A 12,370-nucleotide genomic window follows, 5' to 3' on the forward strand; every position below is an offset into this window, starting at 1 on the left:
TGTTTTAACTGTGTATGTAACTGTAAGCCATCCAGAGTTACCCTATGATAAGATAGAAAGCCAATAAATTTTATAAATAAATCAATATTTTTTTAAACAAACAAACAAACTTCTAATCTAATAGATATACCGTGGGGAATTTTAAGGAATGGCTACCCTAAACCTCTTTCTCCTGCTTCTATCTAGTTCAGGGCTGTGCAGCCTCTTATTTTGAATTTCTCTCCAGAATTCCTCTTCCTGGTGTTTCTTCTGAGATGCCACTCCCTTCTCTGGGTATACATTCCATCGCACAAGGGAAAATCGCTTTACTATTTTTGCTAAGAAAAGTACATGGGTATGTCCATAAAGTTAACAGAAGCTGAGCTTCAGGTCAAGGGCGTCTTTATTTTTTCCTTATATAGAAGTGTTTCTTAGATAAAGACAAGAATTAAGCTAATGGTTAGAAGCTAAACCATGCTATTTGTCCCAAATTGATGGTGATTTAGCCAGTACAGTGCTTTATTATTATTATTTTTCTGAACTCATGGGATATTCGGCCCAATCAAATGTATTTACTATTGGACGACTAAGAAGGGAAATGAATTGCAGATGAGAGTTGATCTGGAATAAAAACTGAACTGACAAGTGTTTCTCCTATCATCTCTTTTGTTAGCCTTCTTGTATTGGGTACTGTCCAGGTACAATCAGTATTTATCCATTAATTTTCAGCCAACATGCTCTAGTTGTTTGGACTGAAAACTATAGGAATTGTAGTCTAACACAGGGGCCTGCAAACTTGGCTCTTTTAAGACTTGTGGAATTCAACTCCCAGAGCAAAGCTGGCTGAGGAACTCTGGGAGCTGAAGTCCACAAGTCTTAAAAGAGCCAAGTTTGCAGACCCTTGGTCTAACACATTTGAAGAATATTAGAGGGACAAAGATTGCCCTGGTTATTGAGCAGAGAGAAACAGTAAGGATTTTGTTGACGAGGCAATACGTTTCACCCCCATCTCTTTTTGCTATGCTTTTAGGATGTCCTTGCTTCTTTGGATTTAATTTGGAACTTCCTTTCCATTTATTTACTTTGCATACGGTGTGGCCAAATTAATCCATTTACTTACCGTTAATGTTTGAGCCATAGCTGCTTACTTTCAGATTTTGATCCCTATGTTGCACTTTTGCTCTTTTGTCCATCTTCTTGTTTGCTATCTGGGCCTGATATTTGCTGTTCATTTTAATCTTTAAGAATTATATTTTTCAATTCTGCCTGCTTGCCTGCAGGTTTCCTCCTTTTTTAAGGCTCAGTCCCTGATCTTACATTCAGACTTAAAAAGAAATGAACAGAACAAGGAGTTTGTCATTCTCTGACAAAGATCATTTTTTTCAGCTTCCTAAGGAGAAGGAAGGAAACAATTCCCATTAAACTGATATATGTTTCTAGTTTCTCTTTCCTCTCTAGAATATCCACAACCAGTACAGCTACATGGATACAAAGGGTATATTGTATATTGTATTTTCATTCTTAAGTTGCTCACTTCTTCTCCATCCATGATACTTTTACATTGATTTAGATTACCATCATATTAAATTATTTGATGTCTCACCTAGATGATTTTTGAACCCCATTGTAGTCAGCACCCCACAATTGAAAACCACTGCTTTAGTATCGGTATATGCTTTAAGATGGAGCTGAGAAATAAGGGTAACAAGTTTTCTATTGCCTTCTGAAACTTGGTTCTAAAAACAAAAATCTCATCAGAATGATGAACTTTTAAGTGGCTTAAATGCAAATTCAGTTTTGAAAAGATAATCGGGGGTGGGGGGGAAGCAAACAGTGAAAAGATAACTGATTTCCATGTTGACAAAACTTGCTTTTAATGCAAGGTAAGCCTTTCACACATTTGGGATTGGTAATATCTCTTCTAGAGCTACCAAAACTGGGGTGTTGAATTCTGGATGTCAGCATGGCAGCATGCTGTCTCTTGTTAGCTGTCATCTGGATTTTTGCAACATAAATCTGATAGCCAGAAACTCTCCTAAATTTTTACATTCTTAAAAAAAAAAAGAAATCACAAAGCTTGCTGGAAGCAAAAAACATTTTTTTTTTGTTTTGTTTTGCTTCTCTTTTTATTAAGAAAAGGAAAGGCTTTGCTGATTAATGGAGCTTTGGGAATTCTAGGAGGGAAAAATGAACTCAGCATCTGGCAACCTTGATTGGGTAGTGGTTTGAGCATGGATAATAGGGGCAAGTGGGGAAATGCATGCTGGATTTAATGTGCCTTTGGAATGACTTGCAAATGGAACAGATGGTGGTGTGATTGAACGCAATAATGCAAATATGTCAGAAATCCTTCAGTACATATTTAACTTGGCAACATACATCTGACTTCTGACAACCAGCTCCCTGAATCTCTCTCTCTCTCTTTTTTAAATTCAGTGCCTGGTCTCTTCTAAGTTAGTCATAGTAAAGATAAACTGGTAATATTTTGTGTATTATTTGAATATGTCAAGAAGACATGGCTTTAATCCAAAAAGTTAATTCCAAACTATTTGCAAGAGATTTGTTGTGAAAATCCCTCCATTTCTCAGTGGCTGTTTTGTATGATGTGTTTGTCTGCACCACCCTAATACAGCTGGCTTATAGTCATGGAAAAATGATGGATTAGTTTACTAAAAATGAAATGATGGTCATGGATTTACATGCTCATGTACACGTAGGTTATCTTAGTATTTCTCAACCATGGCAACTTTAAGATGGGTGGACTTCAACTCCCAGACTGGGGGATTCTGGGAGTTGCAATCCACCCATCTTAAAATCGCCAAGGTTGAGAAACACTGGGCTGTCTTAAAACAAAAACAGCCACTTGTGAGATCAAGTAAATTGCTTAAATATTCCTCTTGGGTCAGATTTTCTCAGAGTCATGAGCAAATTTGAGGGGTGGATTTGGGGCACGTCCAGTGGTGGGATTCTACCGGTTCTAGACGGCTCGGCCGAACCGTTTGTTAAATTGCCGGTTCGCCCCGCCCCTTGCCCCTCCCCTCCTCACCATTACTTACCGGTGTCTGTCGGCGGCCATGTGGTGCTTGGATTGGGTGGGCTGCGAGGCCGCCGACCGAAGCAGGCCTCCATCCAGGCGTCTCTCTAGCCAGCGATTAAAGCGCCTTGCTGGCCACGTGGCCAGCGAGGCGCTTTAATCGCTGGCTAGAGAGACGCTTCTATGGTGGCCTCACAGCATACCCAATCCAAGCACCACGCGGCCGCCAACAGACACTGGTAAGTAATGGTGGGGAGGGGCATCTTCATCCCAGCTTTTTCCATTCAATTTCCCCCCCACAATTTAGCAGCCACTTCCATCACCCTGACACTACTATTAATCTTCTCATAGTTCCCATCACCAATCTCTTTCCATTTATGACTGTATAACTTGTTGCTGGCAATCCTTATGATTTATAAGGACACATAAATCCTTATGATTTATAAGGACACACCATCAATTGTGTTGTAAATGTTGTACCTTGATGAACGTATCTTTTTCTTTTATGTACACTGAGAGCATATGCACCAAGACAAATTCCTTGTGTGTCCAATCACACTTGGCCAATAAAAATTCTATTCTATTCTATTCTATTCTATTCTATTCTATTCTATTCTATTCTATTCTATTCTATTCTACAAGCAGGGAGCTGCTGCAGCTTCTACGTTCCGCTAGGCTGTGAGCCCTCAGCACGGTAAACCCCACCCCAACTCCTCTCTCCCCATAGCTTTCGGTGCCACCGGGCGCATGAGCACCCGCTCGCGCTCCCTCCTTCCCGCCGCCGCCGATTCCCCGCCCACTTCACCTGTCAAGATGCGTTCGGCTTTGTCTCCTTACGTGGCAGACCCGGCTTCGGCGTGACGGGGATGAGCTGACTCAGTCATGGCCCAGCCCGGGGAGACCCCGGCTTCGGGAAGGGAAGGGAAGGCCGGTGGTGGTGATGGGGGTGGGGGCGGGGGGAGGAGGGGGAGCCGGCGCCGGCCTGAGGCACGGCCTGCTAATTCTGCCTCGACCTGGGTGCAAAAGGGGGGCGTGGGAAGCAGAGAGGAATGCAGGCCGCAGAGGGAGCGAGGGAAGGAAGGGAGGGAGGGAGGAGGGGATGGTGGGCATAGAAGGAGCGAAGCCCCTCGCACTCCTCCACCAGCCACCAGCACTTCTTCCCTTCCCCGTGCCCATCCTGAACCAAGCCCTCCCTTTTCTTCTACCATTCGTCGCCCCTCTCCTCGACCCCCTCCTTTCAAAGCAGCTGCTCACCCCCCAGTTGTGACATGAGTGACATGGCTATTAAAAATGCTGCAACAGGCATAAATGATGACCGGTCATAAGTGTGAGGACTGGTTAAAAGTGTGAGAACCTGTCAGAAATCACTTGTTTCAGTCCTCTGGGTAGTCCCTATGTGCATAGGGACTACCGAGAGGGCTGAAAAAAGTGATTTCTGATAGGTTCTCACACCTTTGAACAGACCTCGCATTTATGACCATCTTCACATTTATGCCTGTTGCAGCATTCTTAACCGTGTCACTCATTTCACAACTGCTTCTCTTCACTACGGTTACAAGATAGGGTGCAAAACGTAAAATGTGAGGATGGTCATAAGTGTGAGGACTGGTCAAAGTGCGAGGACAGGTCAAAATAACTTTTCAGCCCACTGGTAGTCCCTTGCACATAGGGACTGCAGAGGGCTGAAAAAGTGATTTCTGACAGGTTCTCACACTTTTGACCAGTCCTCACACTTATGACCGGTCATCATTTATGCCTGTTTGCAGCATTTTGTGCATAGGGACTTCTCAGAGGGCTGAAAAAGTTATTTTTGACCTGTCCTCATACTTTTGACCGGTCCTCACACCTACGACTGCACATTTTATATTTTGTGCCCTATCTTGTAACCGTGGTGAAGAGAAGCAGTTGTGAAATGAGTGACATGGTTGCTAAAAATGCTGCAATGGGCATTAATATATATTGAATTTTACTTGGCTGTACACCGCCCTGAGTCCTTCGGGAGAAGGGCGGTATAAAAATCGAAATAAATAAATAAATAAATAAATAAATAAATAAATAAATAAATAAATAATGTGAGGATGGTCATAAGTGTGAGGACTGGTTAAAGTGTGAGAACCTGTCAGAAATCACTTTTTCAGTCCTCTGGGTAGTCCCTATGTGCATAGGGACTGCAGAGGGCTGAAAAAAGTGATTTCTGATAGGTTCTGACACCTTTGAACAGACCTCGCATTTATGACCATCTTCACATTTATGCCTGTTGCAGCATTCTTAACCGTGTCACTCATTTCACAACTGCTTCTCTTCACTACGGTTACAAGATAGGGTGCAAAACGTAAAATGTGAGGACAGTCGTAAGTGCGAGGACTGGTCAAAAGTGCGAGGACAGGTCAAAATAACTTTTCAGCCCACTGAGTAGTCCCTTGCACATAGGGACTACCCAGAGGGCTGAAAAAAGTGATTTCTGACAGGTTCTCACACTTTTGACCAGTCCTCACACTTATGACCGGTCATCATTTATGCCTGTTTGCAGCATTTTGTGCATAGGGACTTCTCAGAGGGCTGAAAAAGTTATTTTTGACCTGTCCTCATACTTTTGACCGGTCCTCACACCTACGACTGCACATTTTATATTTTGTGCCCTATCTTGTAACCGTGGTGAAGAGAAGCAGTTGTGAAATGAGTGACATGGTTGCTAAAAATGCTGCAATGGGCATTAATATATATTGAATTTTACTTGGCTGTACACCGCCCTGAGTCCTTCGGGAGAAGGGCGGTATAAAAATCGAAATAAATAAATAAATAAATAAATAAATAAATAAATAAATAAATAAATAATGTGAGGATGGTCATAAGTGCGAGGCCGGTCAAAAGTGCGAGGACTGGTCAAAAATGACTTTAGCCCTACTCAGTTTCTATGCCCATAGCCACACCCACCCAGTCACATGACCAGCCAGCCACGCCCACCCGGTCACATGACCAGCCAGCCACGCCCACCCGGTCACATGACCAGTTAGCCACACCCCAAAATAAGCCACGCCTACAGAACCGGTTGTTAAAAAAATTGAATCCCACCACTGGGCACGTCACAGTTTAGCTTTGCTTAGATCAGGGTGGCCTTCCCTGAATTGTTAATGCTAGTCAATGCTGTATCTGAGATTTGGGTGCCAAGCTCTCCTGAAACAGCCTTTACACTTGCAGGAATGGCTCTAATGCCAACTCACTTCTGGATACTGTCCAAGGTGATCTAGCCAGGATTGTCGTTTTCTAGTCTGTTTTTGGACAGTTTCATCCTTGGTGTTGAAGCTGAGCCATTGCAGGCAGCCTGACTATACTGCAAGGTGTGTTTCCCACTCCCCCCCGCCCAAGATGTGAACAAAGCATAATTGGGACTGCTTTAGTATCCCTTGATTCTGACTGAAGATTAGCTGACCCTACATCAGGCTTGGGAAAAGATCCTACTTTGAAATTTAGAGGATGACCAAACCTGGTCTCTGTTATAAGGGAAGTTTCCAAGCTCTGGGGCAGAGAGTTAAAGGAGAAAGTGATTAGTTGATGTATCAGGAGAACCGAAGTCTTTGGGATGGGATGCTCATCATTTTCTCAGTGGGCACCTGGGTAGACCCATGTTGCTTGTGGTGCAGATGGATTATAGCAAACCACCTGTGAATGATTGGCAACTTTGCCTCTTGCCTACCAAAAGTATGCTGAGCAAAGCTGCAGTTGGTGCATGACGTCTACTCTGGCAGTCAACTTTCCTGAGATGGACTCCCTGGAATGGGCCCCTCTTGCCCACCCCACCTTTTTCATCATATAGCTGATGGGAATTGGGGAGGAGAAAGAGGCTGACGCTGCTCTGAACTTGCCAGTTCAATTTCTACAGTGTTGTGCTAATCAAACCCCCAGCTTACTTCACTTTTCTTTCACCATTCCAAGCGGATGGAAACTCCTCCAGACTACAGCAGGATTGGAACCTAAAATGGTCTCCACATTGTGCAGCTTACCCTTTGTTTTGTGCAACTGTTGGCTAGGGAAACAGAATCGAGCAGAGAGAAACTGCAAAGAAGAAAAGGAGCATTTGGGCTAACTGGAGTACGTGCACAAGCTCAGGGCAAGATACCACCTGGGATGAAGCCCAGGAAGAGCCATATTTGAAAAAGAAGGTAAAATTGGGTACTACTGCCTCAATCTAGGCACCTTGGGATGTATTTGAGAATGGGGATCCCACAGGACTCATTGTTGCAAGTAACGTTTGACAGTGCTGCAACTTCGGATATATATATACCTGGCTTGTTTGCATGCAGTTGCATGGATCACTGCTGGGCCATACTTTGACTCTGCCTGGAGAAGTTGGTAAGAGTGGGACTTCTGTTAGGCTGCAGCTCAACAGTTTTATTTAGGAGAGGAAACATCAATTATTGTTTTAGGGATGCTCGGCATCACACAGTTTGAGAACCCCAGTTTGAGAACCTTTGCCACTGGCCAAGAAACAGTAATAAAAATTAGTTGGTGCAGAGGAGATCTATCAAGCTGTCCAACTCGCCTTAATGATGGCCTCTGCCAGGATCAGACTGTACTTAACTCTATCCCACACACAAATTCTAATCATGTGACGTCTTTCCGCCTTAGGTCTTCTGGAAATCAGATACAAAGTGACCGTAACATATGCTAGCATAGTTCATTATATGTTATATTTGCTATATTTAGGCTATATTTAATTCATACAAACACTAGATGACAATGAGGAGATACAAAAACCTAAGTCTTTATGATCAGTCAGAGCTTAGGGTCCGGTGCTTGACATGGAAAAAATGTGTGCATATAACACACATGTACTAAAGTATAAGCATAAAGACACAATTACCACTTTAACTCCACAAAGAAAGTTCTTATCATGTTATATTATCTCTCTTACTCTCCATTGTGGCCTCTTTGCTTTGGTAAATGGAAGTCCAGAGAGGGGAAAACATTGATCCTCAGAGGAAAAAAATAACCCGAGGATAAGCCCAGATAGTAAAAGAATGTCAGCCTGACAAAAGAATGTCAACAACTGAAGCTTTTTCCACTACTGTTTTTCCATGGAAAAGGCTTAGCATTGAATTTCTCCCTGCCCCATACCTGTTACAATATCAAATCCCAGCTCGTCTAAACAGTGCAACAAACACAGGTTTTCATGCCATAAACTGTTGTGGTTACTCTCCCAAATTTCATCAACTCAGCCTAGTATTCTCTGAAGGAAATTCCTTATAGAAGAGAAAGAGAATTGGGATTCAGAAAAGATTTAAGATATACAGGAACCTATTGCTTGAATACTTATTAAATATTACATGCTTTATTTTAAAAGCAGTATATGAGAGCTACATTTGTAGTTCTCCCTCCCCCCTTTCCTTCCAAAAAGGAAACGTAGACCTCAAGACTTTGGCTATTTTTCTTCTTCCTACTACAGTTAATATTATTGCTCACTGTTTTCCTCTGAAAAAGACCTGATGTTTCATTACCAGGCTAGGTAATATCATCAGTACTTTTCCCTACCTCTCTTGGCAGGAAATACCAGGTTATTCTTTGGTAATTCCTGTTTACGATATCATTTTTTTCCTGCTAAACTGGAAGTTGGTGCCCAGAAGGGATATAGTCTGGGCTGTTTGATTCCCTCCTTGACTTTAGGCTATATCTTTTAAATGGTATTTATACGGAGCAAGTATTACAGGAATGCTACTTTATTGATATATATATGTAACAGAATCTTGAAAGTCTGTCAGTTTCCTTCATTTCCATCTTATGCCAAATAGAAACTAGGTGGATTAATGTTTAAGGAGATTCTCAATCATCCAGGTCATGGATCTTTGGAAATATGCTTTTCCAAAAGGCAACTGGAATTTCTTGGGGTTTTTTTCCTTGAAAATGTTTTATTTATCATTCAAGAATTGAAGCAGCTCTTGGATGAGAAGCGAAACACTTTCAAAGAAAAAAAACCAAGAAAGCCACTTGCCTTTTGGAAAAGCACCTTTGAGACAAGGTGGGATTTACTTTTTCACAACTTTTCCATTCTCAGGACTGTGTTGTCTTTCATTTTCCTTTTGTTAGTCCTTCATTCCTTCTTCAAGGTTATCCACATACTTCTACAATAAAATTATACTGCTCGGTTGAAATCTGTGGGGCATTTCCCAATGTTTGTAAACTGAATTGTCTCCAATATCTTTCGTAATTCCAAATGCACGTCCAAGATATTGCATAATGCTGCAATAATGGCTAAATGTCAATTTTCCTAAAAAATAAAATATCCTTTTGCTCGTCATCCGTCATGCCATCAAGCATACATAAATGCTTAGAAACAGAAATTGTAAATTAATGGGACTAGAATCTACATGAATGTAGAATCCTACGTTCAATATTTCAGAAATCTTATTTAGTTGTTTCTCTTATTTGAAATGTGCTCATTAACCTGAAAACTGGTTGAAAACATGCATATAAGGCTTATCATTCCCCAAAGGAGTAAAAGAGGGGGGAAAAAGCTCTCTCATTGGCTTGGCAGCTAAAATATCAATCACCTCCAATGAAAGGTTAGTATGTATCCATGTAGATCTAATTCCTTGTAGTAATCTCTTTCCAGAAGCCTGTTGAATGTTCCAGAACAAGAACTTGACAGAAGACATTAATGGAAAGGAACACATCCATCAGATGTTACTCAAAATCCACATCAGTATGGCCAAAAGTAAAGGGATTTAGAGGAACATCTGATGGGTTATAACCCTTAATAGTTGAAGGTCATAGGTTCACCATCTTGATGTAAGTTTGCATGCTTATATATTGCCTGTAAGGGACGCGGTGGCTTAGTGGGTAAGATGCTGAGCTTGTCGATCGAAAGGTCAGCAGGTCAGCGGTTCGAATCCCTAGTGCTGCCATGTAATGGGGTGAGCTCCCGTTACTTGTCCCAACTTCTGCCAACCTAGAAGTTCGAAAGCACGTAAAAAATGCAAGCAGAAAAATAGGGACCACCTTTGGTGGGAAGGTAACAGCGTTCCATGCGCCTTTGGCATTGAGTCATGCTGGCCACATGACCATGGAGACGACTTCAGACAGCGCTGGCTCTTCGGCTTTGAAACAGAGATGAGCACTGCCCCCTAGAGTCGGGAACGACTAGCACGTATGTGCGAGGGGAACCTTTACCTTATAGTCCCAACTTAGGCAAGGAAGCTAACTGCATAACTTGGGGCCATTCTTTCTCAACCTAACTTAGAAGATTGTTGTTCTGGGGAAAAGACAAGAATGCAGGAGTATCAGGTATATTCATTGTCTTGAGTTATTTACAAAAATACTCTAATAAAAGGTAAAGGTTTGCCCTGTTCGATTGTGTCCAACTCTAGGGGGCGTACTCATCTGCTTTTTAGCTGAGGAAGTCATCTTTGTTTGAAGACACTTCTGTAGTTATGGAGCCAGCATGACAATACACCAAGGCTCACAGAACACTGTTACCTTCCCTTCGATGTGGTATTTATCTATCTACTTGCATTTGTATGCTTTTGAACTGCTAGGTGGGCAGGAGCTGTGGAAAATAATGGGCGCTCACTTGGTTGCATGGTGCTCAGGTCTTGAACCCAGGTTTCCAAATGACAATTTCAGCATCTTTAACCACTGAGCCATTACACCCCTCTAAAAGAAACAAAGGCAGGAAATAAAATAAAATGAAGCCTTTGTTAAGAAATTCTGGAAAATGAGACCTTCTAAAATATGTATTTTTTAAAAAAAAATAACTGTAATCGAGATAAATTATGAGCATTTTTATTGCTTAGCTTTTCTTTTAATACTTGACTCTAAAATTTATAAAGATAACATATAGAATTGTGTCTTATCTCCTTTAAAATTCAGTGATCTTTCACTTTTCAGTTCTTACTGGTTTTTCCCTTTCATTTAGCTCCATCTGCAGGTTTAGTTAAGAATTTTCTATTTAAAGCATTAAGAATTACCATGATTACTAATTAATTATATTGCTTACATTTCACTTAATCAAAAATTAAATGGTTTAATGCCAACAAGCTCATATTGCCCTCCAAAGAACCTTTTCAAGTACTAAACATTGAAGTTACTGTATAGTTGTTTTAGAATTGCAAAGTTAACCTGCCTAATCAGTTGATTACTAAAGCTTCAGTTACATTTTAAAGATACCAGAAGAGAATTGTTTTTCCTCAATGACTAGCAACAGTTCTGTTTATTTTGAAGGATGGCAAAAGGCACCCCATGAAAATATTAAACTGGGTAGAGGATAAAAAAATATAATAGAATGGAGGGTGAAATGAATAGAATGTAGAAAACACATGAAAAGACTATAATGAAAACAATGTGTCTGTTTTCTAATAGTTAAATGTCACACTAAAAGCTATACTTAAAAATGCTCTGATGAATAAACAGGAAGTATTTCAATATAAATCAAATGAAGGAATTAGATAACCACTTATCTAACTTATTGAAGAACAGAACAGAAGAAAAAAAATCTGAACCCAAATAAAAAAAATTAAACTTATGATCAGGAAATAAATTACTGGTGTATTATGATAAGCTGTTTGCTTACCAATACTTTAATAAATTACAGCTGGTTAGGTTTGTAACACATGCTAAGATATAAATCAATTCAGAAGCCACAAATGCTGGGCTTCCGAATCAAACAAAGCCATAATGTGGTTTAGTTTTGGCTTAGCATGATATCTGAACTCAGCTTTTACATTATTCTCTCTCTCTCTCTCTCTCTCTCCCTCCCCCCCTCTCTTTTTCTGTGTGTGTGTGTGTGTGTGTGTGTAAAAGAGAAAAACAGAAACTGGAGTGACTGGAATTCTACACAACAATCCCTATTGCAAGAACAATGTTTTCTAGTATGGTTCATCTACATCTCTAAATATGAGTTACAGTATGAAAGATGGTAGATTGTGGATGGTTATATCCATGTCTTAATATTCTATCCAGCCGATGGAGAAGGAAGGACAAACTGTTCATTGTCTGGAATGGTTCACTACCTGCTTCACTTAAGCTATTTTTAAGCATATCCAAGGAGGCAGCTCATGGAAATTAATGGTTAAAACCCAAAGTTTAAGGCAGCAAATGAGGCAAAACAAGAGAGGGAGGAGAAGTGTGGATTAGGACGTAGAGCAAATCAGAACAAGAGAAAAGCCAGAAATTTGGCACACTTTCCCATTCTTTGTGAACAAAGTCTAAGTGTCACCAGTGCAAGGATAACCTACCATTAGAGCTTCAGTCCAAAGCAACTTAATAAAACCCTTTGGGGTTATGCTACAAAATGTTACCAAGCTTTTTCCTTCAATGTACAGTGATGCTGTTAAATCACTTCCAAATTCTACTTTATTTTATAAC

At 40.9% G+C, this 12,370-nt stretch overlaps 1 protein-coding gene across 8 annotated transcripts in view; it reads left to right on the top strand.

Moving 5' to 3' along the window:
• Nucleotides 1-12,370, top strand: part of WDPCP (WD repeat containing planar cell polarity effector) — a 262,122-nt gene that overhangs the window by 32,700 nt on the left and 217,052 nt on the right. The window lies entirely within an intron of this gene.

This window comes from Ahaetulla prasina, chromosome 1 (assembly GCF_028640845.1).
Source record: "Ahaetulla prasina isolate Xishuangbanna chromosome 1, ASM2864084v1, whole genome shotgun sequence".
NCBI lineage: Eukaryota > Metazoa > Chordata > Lepidosauria > Squamata > Colubridae > Ahaetulla > Ahaetulla prasina.